At 45.3% G+C, this 18797-nt stretch overlaps 1 protein-coding gene across 4 annotated transcripts in view; it reads right to left on the minus strand.

Moving 5' to 3' along the window:
- The window catches only part of SHROOM3 (shroom family member 3), a 138608-nt gene extending 122376 nt beyond the window's left edge, over positions 1 to 16232 (minus strand). For all 4 annotated transcript variants that reach the window (XM_054030076.1, XM_054030079.1, XM_054030074.1 and 1 more), the window contains exon 1: positions 16057 to 16232. The gene's annotated coding sequence lies outside the window, so the exon portion shown is untranslated. The remainder of the gene's footprint in view (positions 1 to 16056) is intronic.
- Between the last annotated feature and the right edge of the window lie 2565 nt (positions 16233 to 18797).

Consider the following 18797-nt stretch of genomic DNA (forward strand, 5'->3'; position numbering starts at 1 on the left):
TTTATGTTTATGGCTGATAAACACTAAGCGCTGAAATCGTCAGTGTTTGTGTCTTTAGGGTGAAGGTCACTGACTCCCTCTGCTCCAGGCCAGGAGGGTTCTCACTCCCCCTCGCCCTTAATAGGAGCAAGAAGGCTGTGCCCCGAGAGAGCTCTTATCGGCAAGAGAAAATAAAAATGCTGAGGGGGTTCCAGTAAAGTATGGCTGAAAGCTTAATGGGTTGAAAAGCGAGTCTGGGTCTTTTCAAGGCACTCCCCTAGAAGCACGAAGTCAACGTTCAGACATGATTTTGTCCGGGGCTGCTGATCATTTCCTGCCCCGGCCGCTTTGCTAAAAGGAAGAGCCTCCTTTCCCCTTCCAGAAACGCAGCCCATCTGATAAGAATAACTTAAGCAAACAAAAAAGGTTGAATTCCAGTTTAGCTAATTCATCACCAAGTCAGAACTCCTGCCAATTAGATCATCGAAAGAGCATTTGTCGAGCAAGGGAGACACGGCTAAGCAGCAGGGAATTTAAGAGCTGGGGTACTGAGAGCAATAAAAAAGGCTTGTGGTCTGTCCGTGGCTTTTGTCTTCACTAGGGGAAAGGGTGGGTTCTCACCTCATGTGAGCTAACACACGTGAACGTCCTAGTGATGACAAGGTCACACCTAATTCATACCTGCACATGATATGTGTGAAGCACAGAATCCTGCTCCAGCCTCAAACTGAGACTCTCATGGTTAGCAGCTTTACTAAAGGGCAACAATGGGCACCACGTTTGAAGTGGATAAAGAGAAGCTGCCCACTCGCTGAACCCAGAGGTGCTGTGGTCGGATTTTCTAAGATGGAAGCTGCTGTTTAATACATCCCAGGAAATCTCAGCCAACCCAGAACTCAGGGCTCTGAAAGGATTTAGAGAAATAGCTCAGAACTTGCTTTTGATTCCCAGCATTTAATTTTTTTTTATTATTTTTTTGCTACTGCAACCCCTGTGCAGCTCTACCCTCTCTGTCAGCACTGATACAGGGACGTGCCTGTTACGCAGGTGTGTATGTTTTGTGTCCCCTCACTGGTACCTCATATAAACCAAGACGTGGTTACATTAAAAACTGCTAAAAGGCCATATGGTGTCCTAGTGGCAACACACTGTAGGGCTGTATGGAAGATCTGAGTTGGATTTCTAAACTAATCCAGGGCCCCTTGGGCTCCGACTGCTGCTGAGGTGATACACAGAACCCTGCGGGGGGTGGGGTGGGGGAGACTTCATGTTGGCCTCCAACTATCCCTCCAATCAACCCAGGAACTGCATTGAGGGGTGCCACGTTCAGCTCTCCTCAGGTAGAAAACTGGATTAACCCAGTATGGGTCCTCTGAGGGTGATCAAACGGGAGGAAAACATGGAGGATTCCTGAAATAGTTCCATTCTAGATTAAGAATCACAGAAATGACAGCACGGAAATTCTGCCCAACTGATGCTAACAGAAAAGGACAGAAACCTGAGCACGTGGGACGCAAAATGGTGAAATATAACAGCCCTCCTCCCCGAAGAACAAATATTCAAAAACAGAGGAGAGGTGGTGGAGGTAAATAAAATAGGAAATGGTACAGAGCATAAAAAGATGCATAGACCATAGTTTTACATAGATATAAGACACCAAAAATTAACAGGAAATTCTGTATATTCTGAAGCCTCCATTGTAAACTACTGCCAGTGACAAAATACCAGACAAAATGGAACACTGAACTCTTAAGGTAGGGTCAGTCATATACTACTTACCCTCCCCAAGGTGTTTTGTATCGGAGTCTATGGCAGTTATGTAAATTCACAGAAGACGTTCTTAGAAGCAGGTCCCAGTGCAACAATACAATCTCTAACAAACAACTTGTTACCACGAGTTACAATCCACTGTGTTACCTATACCCACACTCATGGCATGGGGTGCCAGGAAACAGACAGCTCTCTTCCTGACAATGAAAAGATGGTATCCAAAATAATCCTGTTTGTTTGTATTTTGCTAAACAGTGATGTGGCTTCAGGAGCCAGCATTTCTACCGTGAACTACAACATAATCCTCAGGGGCCACACTCATTCTTGGTGTAACTTGGTTGCCTTCAGTGAAGTGACACCCATGATGAATCTGGCCCCATATAGCTTCACTATGAGAACACTGGAAGGGATCTGAAATTCAACAAGGTGTTAGGATGTTTGCAAATGAGTCATTCCTAGACTAGAACTTCCTCTGAATGGGTCGGATTATGGATCTCTCTTTCTCTGCCAGACCTGAGTGCATATTAGCTGCCAGTCGTCACCAGGTCTTTACCCTGCGCTCAACATACCCCCGGTGCTCGGGGCTGCGAGAGAGGTGGCACACGCTGTGCTACACCTACTGTATGCTCCCTACACCAGTTCTACACCCTCCACCTCCCAGTGTTTCAAACAAAACACTGACTCCTGCAAAAGGGACAAAAATAAGTCCAGTCAGGCCAACCTTTATGGAAAAATCCTATGGAATTTAATCAGACCAATAAGTGGGTTTAAAAATTCTACCACCATGTTCCCATCCTCTATGAAATTCTAAAGGACTTTTCCTTCAGGAAGCTGCGGCAGGCCATTGCTACCTACCAAGCCAGAAGAAAACTGCAGAGTCACACCACTGAGATTTTTTATTTTCTGAAAAACTTGGACTGCTGGACCTGTGCGCTCACTAGGGAAACATAAGAAGCAGAAAACTGGGTGTGTCTGAATGGCTCTCTGTCTCCTTTATTTGTCAGATATTATGTGTATGTGTAATTAGGAAACAAGGGTGGGGAAGCTGCTAGTCCACAAGGCAAGGGTTAGATTTCTTCTTTAGTAGCTCAGGAGGGGTTTTCCCCCCAGGGTAGAGGCGGTAGAATGAAAGTCTTTGGGGTGGTACCATCCTTAGAGGGAATTGTAATGTATTGGCTAGTGTGTACCACTGCCCCAGGATGGAATGGCAGAGCTGATTAAGATGTTGCTTTCTACTTGTTAGCCTATAACAGGCAGGCAACTGATTTAGCGTGAAACCCAGGAGAATATATTTCTATCCCTCCAAATCAAATTTAACAATTAAAATTAAAGCTGATTCTTCAAAATTTCCCCACATGGCTAGCGGCCATGTTGCCAGGGCGGCTGCTGCTATCAGTCTATTGGACAATCTAGTAGCCAAAGCCTCAGATTTTTTTATGTTGGCTGCCAGTTATATTGTAAATAAAGGCCTTTAACTAGCCACTTAGCATCACCCACCGCTCCCACCAAGGAGCTGTCTGAGCTCCTGTCCTCTAGATGCCCCTCACATCATGAAAATAACATTTTGTTATTCAAAAATCAGCCCAGAACCTGAACATTGCAACAGGATATGACCTCATGAAGGACAAGACCAATGATGCAAAAGGACTTTCTTGAGAAGTGGATGAGGTCACGTTTTTTATTGGGCCAAGACAAGCTTTCGAGTTGCACAGAGCTCTTCTTCAGTTCAGCTCTTCTTCTTGAGTTAGCTATGTATTTGGTTTCAGTTCTCTGGAGCAAACACCAGCTTCCACCTAAAATCCATCCACTTTCACATGAAGCCCAAACCTTGAACCAAATTTTAATTCTAAAACTAAAGAAAAGATTTTCTATCTGAAACAAAACCCATAAATTGCTATTGAATTCATTCACTCAACTTTTAAATCCAAATTCAAAAATCCCCGAGCTGCCCCAGCTCCTGGGGATTCTCAGTGTGCTTTGGGAGCAGCAGACAAGGAGTACTCTCCTCAGCTCCGCTGATGGTGACGTCTGTGTGATTGCAGTGGCTGTTTCTACATTTTTCCTGAATATCTGTTTTCCTGTCCAACTAGTGCAGCCCCAATGGTGTTGGCAAAAAAATACCCCTGGCTGGTAAACATGTATACGTTGCTCAGAGCAGGTCTAGATGAGTGGTGATAACACTGGAGGCCGGTCTACATTACCGTTTGTACCCATAGTAGCCACAGCAAGGCTCCACCACTGCTACAGCCACGGGGAGGGATTTCTGGGAAAGGCTCAGGGCAGACAAGGCTGGCATGTGGGATAGCTGATAACTGTGGTGTCCAAATATAAAGCCATTCAGGCACTCCCAACTTTCTGTTTCTTATATTCCCAAGGGATTGGCTACAAATCGTTGAAGAGAATTTATCGGCTCCGTGATTTGATGCCAGTTCTCGGTCTTGTCATTTGGGAGAACAAGAGGAACCAGAAGACCCTGCTCTCCAAGGTCCCTAACATGAGCCCTTTGATAGCTCAGCTGGTAGAGTGGAGGACTGTAGAGGGTGCTCAGCAAGATATTCTTAGGTTGCTGGTTCAGCTCAAAGGAGATGTCTTTTTCTATTGGGATGATTTAGTTGGGGATTGGGCCTGCTTTGAGTGGGGGGTTGGACTAGATGATCTCCTGAGGTCTCTTCCAACCCTAATCTTTTATGGTTCTATAAATCACAGTCCATCTTAAACAGGAGGCATTAGGGAAAATACTACAAACAATAGACAGGCTTCCATACAGTCTGTGTTCCAATTTTGTCTCACTTGTTTATCAGGACCACACTGCATTCTGGAACTCTATATAGCACACAGAGACATCTAGTTGCCAAATAATATAACTGCAAGTAAACACATAACGCCCATCGCTTATTAAATTAGGAGTCTTCCCACTGACATCCGTGGGAGTTGGACTGGGCCCCAGACTGAGAGGAAAAAAACCAGGCCCTACAGAGAGCTAATTGATTTGGTGACTAGAGAAGAGCACCAGCACCAACCCTCAAATCTCAGAACATCTGGCATATGTCCTCCTGGGGCTCTCCTAGCCAGAGGTGAAAGCTGGGATGTGCAGCATGCCCAAAGGTGTGCGGTGCAGGGGAATGTGGAAAGCTGCAAGTTAAAATGAAGGCCTGGAATCAAAAGATGGGAATTATTCATGCTTAGTTGTTTCCCTTCCCCCACTCCAGCAAATCAGAGTCAAACACTAAAATGGAGACAAGGCCCCCTTTTGCTCTCTAAGGGCTAGAAGTCTTTTTATATTTAAATGAAAATCTGTCAAACTAATTAAGTGAAGATGTAACGGTCTCATTTTGTGCTCATTAGAGAACATCATAATGGCCATAAATTCCTCCGAGGGAGCGAGAATGTGTGTGAGTGCATATTCTTAGAATGTCTCAGAAGATCCAGGCTCAACTATGTCTTTTGTCTTTACTTTAGACTTTGTAAGACAAACAAAGGCCATAGTATTGCTTAAATTAGATGCAAAGTGCTACATATTATTGCAACTTTATGGGCGAGGGTTTTGCATGCACAAAAAAGTTAGGAAACTCAAGTCATGGTTCCCACAGTGACAGCAATTTGGCTGTCATGTAGATGGGTGTGACAGATCATTGTATATGGTGTTCATTATTGTGCTTGAATATATATGCACAATACAGTTGTTGCTGCGGGTTGCTTTGAATTTACTATTGGTAAAATCTCAAATAAGATGTTACGTTAATGTCATTTTTTATTTTAATTTCCTCGGTTTAAAAAAAAAATATTGAGCAATGGCATATTGAAATAAACTGCACAATATTTTGTCATATATAATTTTCTTTATTTCTCCTTCCTTCCCCCTCCTCCAAACTTAAGCAAAGCCAGCATTCCCTGTTGAAGTCTATGATCTTCTCAAGTGTGAACTTTTAAAATAAATCTGGGCTGGAATTAAGAGGACAATAAAAACTGCTTTTGAATGAACTATGTACAGGAAAAGCAACTGATCATCCGAGCTCATTACTGCTACATGTGTGGACAGAGTGGGAACTATTCAAAAGCAATCAGAGATTTGGGGGGGCTATTCTGATGCAGGAGTAGGAAAAAGGCAGACGAATGCTATGCAGCAAAATAGACAATGGGACAGCATAGAGACAGGAGATTAGACAGCTGGTCTCATCTCTCAGGCTATCTGCACTGGAGACAATGGTTGGGTTTAGCTACAGATGGTAGGTAGACAGTTCTTGAACCCCCAGCTGGTGCCCCCAAGTGTGATGGTGGCCACTAGAGAAAGATTAGGTAGGATGCCATGATGAAGTAAAGCCAGGAAAAAAAGGCTATTAAACATACAGTACCACCAGACAGAATTGCAAGAACTGATCAACAACAAAATAGTGATGAGTGTCATCATTGTTTCTGTTGAAACAACATCTACAGTTCCACCAGCTAGAAAAGAATTAGGTTATCAATCCCCACACTACAGGGCATACGTTGATCATCAGTTACTGTCAGAAAGAAATTTTCCTCAATGGTTAGTGCTGCACAAATTGGCACAAATAGGGGGGCAAAACACCCTATATTTAACCATTGGCTGAGAGAAGATCCCAGACTGGATGGACTACGGGTATATTCCGGCATGGTGATTCCTAACGCCCACAAGTATTTCCAGTAAGTGGGCTAAGTCAGATGCAAGGAACAGGAGCGCTGCCCAAGTGGAGACCTCCAGGTGAAGCTATCCATGTGCATTTGCTCCTTCCTAAGAATAAGTCAAGAGGAGGTTTTCATTTTCCTCAAGACTGAATTAGTCCCAGGCCAGCTCCTTGCTGTGAGAGTGAGTACAACGTGACAGTGAAGAGAACCACCCCTTCAACAGGGGGCATAATTAGACAATTATTCTATTGCAAACATTTATCCTCACCATTACCAAAGCTTTGATGCCTTTAGGGAGGAATCTGTGTAATGAAACGATGCCCAGGCAAAGATTCATTTCCCTCCCTCCCCTCTCCCACAAAAGAAATTAATCTAGTCTAGTGATAAATGAGGCTGTGTTACTGCCAGGAGACAGACCTAAGCTGGAACAGCTTCATGTAGCACAGTGAGATAAATGGATTGCATTTTATATGATGGGCCTGATTTGCAGAGGTGCCAGCTGACCTCGGTGGGAGCTGTGTACGCGCCTTGTGCACCAAAATACCCATCCCTCTTACCTACAGTGGGAACTGTGGGGGTGCCAATAAATGCAGGATTGAGCCCTACATTACAACACCCTCATTCACTGGAACACTGAATATAGCAAACCCAGGGGACAAGTGATGGGAGAACCGCGGAGTTTGGAATTAGTCTTCTAATATGCTTGCATGTTTATCCTAGGCTGAGTGTCTGTAAAATTTGGCCAATAATCTCCATTTGTATCCCACCCCTCTGTTTGGGTTATACCAGAAATGTCCTGAGAATACCCTTGTGGTATTTCAACAGTTTTGCTTCTGGATGAAGCAAGAAATCAGGTCCCAACACCCTGAAAATCATGGTTGGAAAAGAGGGAGAGGGGACAGTGGGAGGAGATTTAATGAACATTTCAGAACCTAGTAAAAGATTCCATTTTGGTTCATTTCTGGAAACGGGCCAGATTCAGGGGTTGCGATTGGTTCTCATTGGTCTAACCCTGTCCCCCTCAGCACAAGGCTTTCCATTACCAGTTGTCATTGGTTTGACACTAACCTGATGCATAGCTCATTGAAGTCAATAGGAATGTGTCCATTGACTTTCGCATGGGCTTTGCATCAGATCCCTAGTTACCTCTGATCCATGTTAGCCAAACCAGGCAGCCTTTACTTACGTAAGTCACCCATTTGCTTCAGTGGGTGATCTGCTTGGGGCAGGAGGATTACAGGGTTTGGCTTGGTATTAATAATTCCCAGTTAAAACAAAAGCCTAAATCTTCTGTCACGGAAAGATAACAGCTTCCCCGGGAAAGATCAAGAGAAAGTGAGAAGTATAAAGTGTCTGAAAGTCTAATGGTGCCTGGAAGATGCAATTCGATCGTAATGGGGCATCGTCTGGTTTGGGATAATTTCTTTGCTCAAGGTAGTTATTGGATTGTAGTGACTTGTTTTCCCCATCTCCACAGGCGCAGGGAGACTCCTGTTCTGTATTCTCACCCCGCCTCCAATGAAGAAAAGCTTTGCCTTTCTTATCACAGTTAAATGATACCTGCAGCTTGAAAGACCCTCCCCCCATCCATGGCCTTAGGCAAATAAATCTAGTCGTCAGAAAGCAGCTAGTGCGACAAATCCCCTGCTGGAAACTGACAGCGGACAGGTGATAATCACTACCTGTTGATTAGGGGGAGAGTCCCATCTCCCCAGCAACCCTTCTGCAGCTATCAGCTTTCACTCTCTTCCCTATGATCAAGCCTGCCATTATAGTGGGTGCCTAATTTCAAACGCTCATGAGAGCCTGGAGCACTGATGGGGACGATTTTCTCACCCAGGGCAGGACAGATCTTCCGGAGTGGTATGAATGATGAGAGAGATTCTTCTCCCTGACTGTCCTCTGACCCCATTGTGTTCCTGTGGTTTCCCACCACACTCATGTATTTACTACAGCCCATTAATGTGTTAGATGTATGAGTATACAAACAGCTCAATCAATAAGAAAGCCAATATGCTATCTGGAAAGGAAGTAGCATTAACCTCTTACAAAGCATGTGCTCCTCAAAGCCTATGGAGGTGGCTCAGCCAGACCAACTTTCCATATGAAACGGCCATGTGGAATTCATTATCTCTGCACGTGATCACTGTAGCCATATGTCGTGCCAGTAAAGTCTCAGAGAACTGAGTCAAAATATAAGACAAGTTACAAAACACAACACTCCTATGAGAACCTACCAGGTCATCTAGTCCACCACCAGTTCCAGGCGTGTTCCCTACAGAATCTGTTTGAGCACTCTTTACAGTCTCATTTTAAAGCCCACTGGGATTTTCAAATAGGTTTAAGGGAGTTAAGCCTCCCGCTCCCGTAGATTTTCAATAGGAATTGGGCACCTGACTTCTGTAGGCCCCTTGGAAAACATCAGCCTGCACTTTATTAAAATGGAGCCCCTCGTGCACATGTCAGAAAGTATGTTGCAGCTGTTCACCTACATTTGCTCGTGTTGTTACTGTGATTGCATTTGCAAATGAAGCAATTGCAATGACACCTAACTAGCTATTCGCACATGCAATAACTCAGTTAGGGTTACCATCCATCCAGGTTTCCCCGGCCGGCTTTTTCAGCTTTAAATGGCCGTCCGGGGGGGGGATTTCTAATAAAGTAGAAATGTCCGGGATTTCCCCCTCCCCTCATGCAGAGTGCAGCGCGGCTGATTGGACGGCTGGGCCTGACTGAAAGCCGCTTGCAGCCACTGGGGCCTCTCGCAGCCAGAGTCCCTCCCCCTCCCCTGCTCCCTTCTCCCCTGCAGAGCAGCACCTTATTTGTTTGGCTGCACGTGGAGCCTGCAGCTCTCCCTCGGCCTGGTGGGGGGGGGAGGCAAGGGACGGGGAATGGGGGTGTTAGATCACTCAGGGGTTCTGGGGGGGCTGTCGGGAGAAGGGGACGTAGAGAGTGGTTGGGGAAGGCAAGGGACAGGGAACGGGGGTTAGATTGGTCGAGGGTTCTGGGGGGGCTGTCCGGAGAAGGGGGTGTAGAGAGCAGTTGGGGCAGGCAAAGGGACAGGGAACGGGGGGGTTAGATGGGGGTGGGGTCCTGGGGGCAGTTAGGGTGGGGGGGGTCTCAGGAGAGGGCAGTCAGGGGACAGGTAGGGGGATTCTGAGGGGGGTGGGAAGTGGGAGGGGGCGGGGCTAGGGCGGCACCCTGTGTCCTCTTTTTTGATTGTTGAAATATGGTAACCCTAAATAACTCATGTACCTGCACATGGGATTCACAACACATTTGGTCTCCAGCAATCAGCTCCCAGGCACAGAGAGAGTTTCTAGTCTACTCTAAGCAAAGCCCCCCCCCCCCCATAGATAGACCGATAACTGAAATGACATCGTCACCTAGTGCAGACTGTACAACTGCAGCTGCAGACAGCAGGTCACACAAGTTCATTGAAACATGCCTGTATTGACTGGAGAGACTGATCTTTGAAGTGGTTCTTGATATAGGGAGCAGAATAGGGGGTGTTTTGAAATGCACAGGTCAATTTACTCTTTATACTCGCTAGATAAAAAGTAGCATTTATCCTTTACTCATACATGAACTCAGCAAAACACACGCTGATCTACCCCCTTCCTATGTGCCATTGCACAGCAGTGCTGCTTCTGTGTGTAAAGGACAGGGTGTCGGCCCTGGAAACAGGTCAAACAGAAATCCAAGCTGAATTTGAAGCAGCCTATTCTAGTCTGCCAAACTGGACACAAACTTTGGGGATTCAGGTTTGGCATGACATCACCAGCCCAGAAAGTCCTGTGCTCTAGGGGCTTGATCCGGCACTCTGGCCCTGATCCCGCAAAGCGCTTAAACACATGCTTAATTTTAAGCACTCGTATTTAAAAGGAGCTCATCTCTTCAGTCCAGTTGATAAGAAAAGTTCAGGGCTATGGGGAAAGAAGGAGTTCTGCGTTTTAGGAGCTGATCCCTGAAAGCACAGGAAGAAGGAGATGTAAGACTGTTCATTCATATGCCCAGTCTTCTGCTTCTACACTCTTGATATGGGCTCTCAAAGCATGCGTCCTTACAGGATGGCATCTATCATGCTCAGGATGGGATGGATGGAGAGAGAGACAATGTCTGTGTCACAGTAGAATGACTTCTATTGAAGTCACTGAAGCAATATTGATTTAAATCGTCTGAGAACCTGGCTCATAATCATCAGACTAAAGATGAGCCCAACTTCTCTGTGTCCAGCTATGCAGAGTATGAACCTAGTGAGCTTCATAAAAGATAGGAACCATAAATCAAAATTCCCCTGCACAAGATATGCAAATTATCATTGGGTAATAATCTGTAAAACTAAAGGGACCATAAACCACTGTTTTGCTGAGTGGGAGAGTGATGTGGATATTCATCCACTGGATGATACACTGCGAACATCATCTCATCTCACACACTAACGAGCTCTCAGATGCGAACGCCGCTGGGTCACTATTGTCCTACTAGAGTGGATTTGAACTAGTGGCTTTTGGATGATTAAATAACTAACTATTGCACATGTCAGTTAATATCCCCATGTACTTTTGGAAAGTCTTGGTTTAAAAGAAAAATGCCTCCTCAAACCAAATACAAGCTGAGGAGGGAAAGGCCTTTTCCCCTTTAATGCTCACCATTCTGGAGAAGGATTCTAAGCCCTTATCCTGCTTATTCATGAGTGTGTGTGTGTGTGTGTGGGGGGGGTTCTTAATAAAAAATAATCATTCTTCAGAAGCTGTTGCTATGAAACTCCATGGTTCACAACAGATGGCAGTGAGAGCTGTTCTCAGGCCTGGCTCTGAAGCTCTCCACTCAAGCATACCATTAACATTCCTCAAATACCTCAGGCCCTGGCGGCTTCCATGCGGGCCGCCAGTCCCCTAGACAAGCTCAATGCAGGCAGCTCCGTTGGTGGCGTCTCTCCTCAAGGTGCTCCGACAGCACTTGGACGCATTTGGGACTGGCTTTAGGAGGGAGGCTGTTGCCCCCCTCAGCTTTAGCCGCCAGATGCTACAACTGGGAAAATGCTGTGATTCCTGATATCAAAATTCAGCTTGTGTCCGAACCAGCTGGGGAGCTCTAACCACCCCTCTCTTTTGGTAAGTAGAGAGAGACTGAGCATTTTCAACTCCCACTGACTTCCACAGGAGTTGTGGGTACTCAGCACTCGTCTGGATCAGGCCCTGGGCTGGTTTTACAAGGGCTTTCATGAATTATTTCTGCTCACTATTGAGGGATGAGGCAAAGAGCTAGTCCCCTAAATCTGAGGATCATTATCTTTCCACCACCTTTGGGACGCACGACACTTCACAGACGCAGGGCTGCTGCCCTAAAGAGCTTACGGTCTAAACGGGACTGAGAACAGGCAGGAGGCTGGGAGGAGAACAGCAGCAAATAAGGGGAAGGGAATGTAGCACTGGAGAGATTAGTGATGGAAAACAAGCAGGGAAAAACTGCTGGAAGGGAAGGAGGCGGAGGGAAGGCTGCTGGATATTCAGAAAGAGAGGCGCTTCTGCACAGGGAGCAATGAGATAAACTATATACACGGTGTTCTGTGTGTGACAATCTAGTTTAGCCAGTGGCCTATTACCATAGGTGCTGGAACGAGGGGTGCTGCCGTACCCCCTGGCTTGAAGTGGTTTCCATCATATACAGGGTTTACAGTTTGGTTCAATGGCTCTCAGCTCCCCCACTATACACATTGAAAAGAAAAAAAGAAAAATAATGGAGATATCCCATCTCCTAGAACTGGAAGGGACCTTGAAAGGTCATCGAGTCCAGCCCCCTGCCTTCACTAGCAGGACCAAGTACTGATTTTGCCCCAGATTCCCAAGTGGCCCCCTCAAGGATTGAACTCACAACCCTGGGTTTAGCAGGCCAATGCTCAAACCACTGAGCTATCCACCTCTGCCTATTATTACTTATATTATAGTAGCACCCAAAACACGATAGGTGCACAAAGACACATGCTGTAGGAAGACACAATCCCTGTCCTGAAGAGTTCACAATCTAAGGGTTCTCTGGCTTTAGTACCTGCTTGTGCGACTCCTGAAAAGTCCTTCATGAGGATCTGAAGCCTGCATCTACATGGGTAAAGACCTTCACAGCTCCCAAGGCAAACTCTGAACAGCCTCACCTCCACCGTGCACACACACAGCTCACACCACGCTGGTCTCCTAGACCCAAACAGAAATGCTGGCTTTGCAGGACAGCATTTGAATCTGCTTTGCCTGTCACGGTAGCATTGATCACATCCAACTAGCGGGACCTGTGGGGGCTGATTTTCCTTTTGCTGCTGGGATGACTTATTTTTTTGATTTACGCCTCCCAAAGAGACAAAGAGGCAGATGCCGTAGGCAAAACGCAGTGAGTGGCGTTTGATGTGCGCAGCTGGCCATTTGCATAGCTGACCCTCTCAGGCTGAGCCTAGCTGCGATATGTGAACTTTCCTCATTGTGTTGGGCAGAAGAACTGCCTGGGGAATGGGGCTAACCGACAGGCACACAAGTGGGTCTGGCTAACATTTCTGAGCAGGTCTCTTTCATTTTAGCGGCTGTTCTGAACATATTAAAAAGCTGTCATTGCAGCGCATCAGGGGGATCTCTCTTCTGTGCAGGTCATAGTGCACTGGTGACCAGAATACTTATGACTCTGCTATTCGGAGATGGCTTGTGGGGTTGCATATTCAGAAGCCTTAGTGGTTTGGAGCAGCCACACAGGAAATTTTCTCTCTCACACGCGCACAATGGTTTAGATTTGGTTTATGAGCTTAAGTTACAAATAAAGAAGGAATGAAGTTTCCAGGTGGCTCTTTCATCCTTTCATCTTCTCTATTTTTTTTTTTTATCAGTCTTTAATCAAATTCCCGCTGTTACCTCTATTGAGCAAAGGAGAGCTGCTGGCATGGCTTTTAAGTGTCTGCACACATGGCCTGTCCTATCACAGCCAAGCTGCTGCGATTCATTGTTAAGTGGTCTCTGCGGGCTGCAATCGCTAAAAAGCAAAAAAAGAAATGACTAGGCTTTGGCAACTGAAGTCAGTGCTAATACCTGGTATTTGTTCAGCCAGCTGTGTGGTTATGGAGGACTGTTTTTAACCCTTCGGAGACTTCAGACCGTTTGGAGACGATTGAATATACCAGAGAGAGTGAGAGAGAAATTACTGATACCCTCAGTCTGTGTCTACACTGAAAACACTACAGTGGCACAGCTGCACCACTGTAGTGCTTCAATATAGACACTACCTGCGCCGTTGGGAGGGGTTCTCCCATTGGTGTAAGTAATCCACCTCCCTGAGAGGCAGTAGCTAGGTCCACAGAAGAATTCTTCCATCGACCTAGCACTGTTTACACTGGGGGTTAGGTCAGTGTAGCTCCATCTCTTGTGGATCCTTGACACATAGCTATACAGATGTAAAATCCTCCTGTAGACCAGGCCTGACATTTGTAAAGCTACCTAAGGGATTTGGGTGCCCAATTTCCATTACAATTAATAGAAAATGGGCATCCAAATCCCTTACACAGCTTTGGAAATCTCAGCCATAAGGTGTATTATCTACGTACATGTTATATATTATAGATCGTAGAATCACTCAGGTGCAAGTCATCATAAATGATTCACAGAACTAGTGACGGACATTAGAATAGGAGGTGCTCCTCTAGAGTCTGGTGTGAAACCCACTGATGCCAGTGGCAGACTTCACTGGGCATTGGATCAGGACCCCAGCTCATCTTCTTGCCAATGCAAGACCACCCACTCTAATATATCACTGACTACCTGGTTCCCACCCCATCCCTGCTCAGACAGATGGTCTGAACCTTTGAGAGATGTGCAGAGGGGAAGGCATCCACTCCCTCCAAGCCAATGCAGCCACTTTACAGAAGTTAATTCAGCTGCATGAATAAAGTGTGCTCCGAACATGGATCCATAATGGGGAGAGGAGGACTGGAGACTCTACACAGCAGTAGGCCCTCCAGCCTCACCTTTCCTACGGTCCAACTAGGAACTGTGCCAGTCTAAAAGCAGCCCCCAGGGAACTAGAATTTGTGCTGCACAGGAATGTCCTTTAAATACAGACCCCTCCAAAGGCAATGGACCACCTTGCCTTGGGGACCTCCATGGCTGCTGAGTTGGGGGCTGGATTTGCCCCCAAAGGACTGCAGGAATATGTATGCTGGAGAACACACACACACACACACACCCGAAGTGGCAGCATTCCGAGAAGTAAAGTTGCTATACAACCATTGTTCTGTCCTTACCATCTATTTCTGCGAGTTCAGTTAAAAAATGGCACATAGGCAAGAAAAAAGCAGAGTCTTTTGGAGTGGATGGTATTTTACCTACAATGATGGGCATTTGCCCCATAAATCATCCCATTAGCATTGCCAGAGCCTCCTCTCTTTGTAAAGCTGTCACTCCTAACATTGCAGCTTCAATGGGGCCAAGAGACCATAACCTATTTCATGACAATTTTCATAAACAGAAATCCCCAGAAGGAAACATTCCCTTTCATATAATTATGAAAACAAACTCCAATATCCCAGTAGATCTGGCCCAATAGATCTGGCCCAACCTACAGATAGTGGGCCAGATCTCAGGAGGTAAAAGCCTGCATTGATTTGAATGGAGCTATACTGACTTACATGAGCTGAGGATCTAGCCCATCTTAGTAAATAACAGAATTATAGGCAAACTAATAGTGCTCACAATAAAATGGGTAACTTGTCTATGTATTTGTTCAGCATTATATTAAAGGAAATAAAACCATAGCCAGTAATCTAAATCCAAGTTCAAAGTCCTTAGCGATGGTATTTAATAAGCAATCTACAAAGCTGTATATATTCTGGGCCAGATCCTCAGCTGGTGTAAATCGGTGTAGCACCACAATAGAGTTACCCCGATCTACAACGGAGGTTCTGGTACTTTTACATTCGTATTCTGAGGCCTACAATCTCACCGCACTAAGCACAGACAAATACATCTGTATGGCTGCTCAGTCCTTACCGACAACAGGGATGCAAAGCGTCACATGGATTGAAACTTGCTTTATGCAGCCCTCACGGAACTAGCACCAACCTGTTACCTCATCTAGGCTTCAACTAAAGATCGAATGACATGACACTGGAAATCTTAGCAATCCCTTAAAGCGGTTTGTGAGAACATTTACTACCCAATAGACAAAGATGGTTTCTCCCATCATGTTGAGCATGCTGGCTGGAGTACATCATCTTGGTTTCTGAAGTCTGTGGTGCTATGCCCACGTACACCAGCTGAAGGTCTGGCCTTAAATATTTTTCTCTCTCTCGAGGGGGATAGAAGATCACCCGTCACCACGGTCTCTGAAGACCCTTTTAACTTAAAGCTCAGTAAGATTCTCTTCCCCTGGCCAGGATTTTAACATAGCTGGAGCAATGCTGTGCCCTGTTCCTGTTTTCTGCGTGTCTCCCCAACAGCAAGGGCTGAGTAATCTCTCATTTCATCACCTGGACACTTGTTTGTTCACTTGGAATCCTACAGCGTTTAGGACCAACCGGATTCTTGATTTTTTTTCCCTCCTCAAAAACCCCGGCACACAAACTATTACTCGAGCAGGTATAAAGCCGAGACCGGCTCGCTCGGCAGTAGCTGCCTAGAGGCTGCTTACCTTATGAAAAACCAGACCAAGCCTCAGGTAGCCCCATCCTTGCTGGTGTGCTGCTCCTACGACAGAAGGCACCGTACAGGCGCCCTGCCATGTGGCAGGCTGTTCAGCACTGACGGGAAAGAATCAGAAGGCTGTCTCAAAGGAAGAAACAGGAGGGTAGCAATTAAGATAACAAGCCTCAGATACAGGTGGTTTGTGCTGAGGCACCTCAGGACTGACCCAGCAGCTAAGCAGACGGCTCCAGCAGCAAACGAGGAAAAGCAGCTCAAATTACTGCCCTCCTTCCAACCAATCGTCAGCAGGCCTGACAAAGGAGCAGAGACCGTGATGGAAGGGAAAATACACAGAGTGAAGATGCCAGGCAGCTTCTGTCATGATGTCTGGGGAATGTGATTCTCACCTATTCCTGCCACAGCAGCACTTGAGGAAGTCACCTGCAGAGATCAGTGGCTGACAACCTCTTGTAACGTGTCACCTCATCGTTATAGCGCCTGAACACCTCACAATCGGTACCATATTTATCCTCACTACACCCCCTGTGAGGTAGGGGAGCATTATCCCTATTTTATAAACGAGGTGACTGAGGCAAATTATCACACATATGTCTGGCAGAGCAGGGAATTAAACATCCAGGTCTCCTACATCCTGATCTAGCACTCTAAGCACTGGGCCACCCTTCCATCTCTCAGAGATCAGTGCTGATGTGAGGCTGTTTGGTGCTTCTATTGCAGTTTAACACTGGAAACATCACCATTTGCCACAATGCTACAAAGAGATGGTAAATAGGGGGATGGAGGAGTAGCTGAAATCTGATTTGTCCAGCTCTTTTCAGCTTCGGACAGATCTGAATTCATTTTGACATAGCTGCTGTTTTTTAATGAGCTTGCTTTGTTTTAATAGCAGCATAAAAGCTGCCACTCCTATAAAAGTCATCTACAGAATGATGGTTGTACCATAAATTTACCTATGACTGACGCCAAATGACACTGGCACCATTGGTCCTCTAGTGTCGTTATCGCAGCGAGCAGGATATTGCATAAAGAGTATTCTCAAGAATTTGTTTGAATTCCAAACAGCTGTTTGTTCCATGGCCACAAAAACGTTTATTCACTATCCACAAACATTTTGCAAGGAGGGTATTGTTTGATAAATATTTGGGGAATGGTTGCTCCTCTTTGTACAAATACCATAAGCTAACAAGCGTCTCCGTATGTGAACATGACTGTTCACTACTGGTTGTGTATTATTTGCTGTTCCTCATTTGTTATTCATTGTTCTTCTGTTTAAAAAGTTTCACTAATTCTATCAAGAAGCAAAAACAATACCACATGACTTATGTGACCAATCACACCCCACCAAACAGTCACAGTGACCAGTTTGCAAATGCACCACAGGCTGAAATGTGTTCGTAAAACTATTTGGCAAATAGTTTCAAAAAAAGATTAGGTTAGCTTTAATCAAAGTCACGAACAATTTGCAAACAGAAAAAAGGGTTAAATTTGTCAATTTATTCACCACACATAATTCTATCATCTCTACTAAAAAACCTTCAATAAACATTAATTGACGACATATCATATTCATGGCTGTTGCAGATTTAACCTTTGTTCTGTATCTAAGTTCTGTGGACTAGATTCCGGGAGCTGATTCTGATCTCACTTACGCCAGTGTCAATCAGGAGCAGCTCCATAAGGGAGATGAGAACTAGGTCAACCATGTGTGTTACACTAGTGTATATTGAGACAAACTCCATTTATATCAGTGGAGTTATGTTGGATTTAACTGGGATCAGATTCTGGGCCAGTAGCAAAATAAAGACTTAATCATTCTAAGTGAATGTAATAAACTATCCAGCCAGACTGGCGGTGTATATGCATCAGATTTCACCGTAATGCAAATTATAAACCCCTTTTAATAAACAATCAGATTTATGATAAAATCAAACAGGGCTCTATGGGAGATTCTTACAATACAGGACTATTACATTGGCCCCTCTGTCCAGATTTTCTTTGCATGTGTCATTTGAAGCCAGCATGCTGCAATCCTTTGCACTGGTATGGGGAAGAGGAACCTGATTCATGTCCTACTATTTGCCCCCCAGTCTAAAGGTCAGTCTAGACCAAACCACAGACACAGACGTGAGGCATAGACCAGACGTAAAACACATGATTAGCTTTTACATTCTGTAATGGTATGATCCTGCTCCAACTTAAGCCAATCGGAGTTTCAAAAGAAGCAGGGTTGAGCCCTAAAATACCATCTGGCACTGCATTGGCAGGATTTTCCTGACATACAGTATCAACATTTAGTTTGATTATTGGCTGGACATCACTGGGATGAGCTTCTTCTCTGAAGCTGCTGTGTCTACAACCTCTGCATTTCTAGTCCAGCGTCCCAAAGCCAGCATCCTGTCCATCTGGCAAGTGTTGATTTACTATTGTTCCCTTGCCAACAGCTCTGTTTCTAATGCCCCACGCAGTGTAACACATTGTGATGGTTGGCATCTTTTTAGGAGGCAAAGGCATTTTGACATGGTCACCCTACCACCATCAATGACCTGAAATTATAAAAACAAACGAGCACATTGATTTTCTTCTCAACATTTCCCCGCAGTGCAAAACCCTGGCAAACCTAATTACAGCTGATTAAACACTTGACAGGCAGTACGTCTGCAATGATTTCTAATTTATTGTGTGTTTATTAAAATTCTTTGGTCTCGATCAGCTTTCTGTGCTCCGTGT

Source organism: Malaclemys terrapin, chromosome 5, assembly GCF_027887155.1.
Source record: "Malaclemys terrapin pileata isolate rMalTer1 chromosome 5, rMalTer1.hap1, whole genome shotgun sequence".
Taxonomy (NCBI): Eukaryota; Metazoa; Chordata; order Testudines; family Emydidae; genus Malaclemys; species Malaclemys terrapin.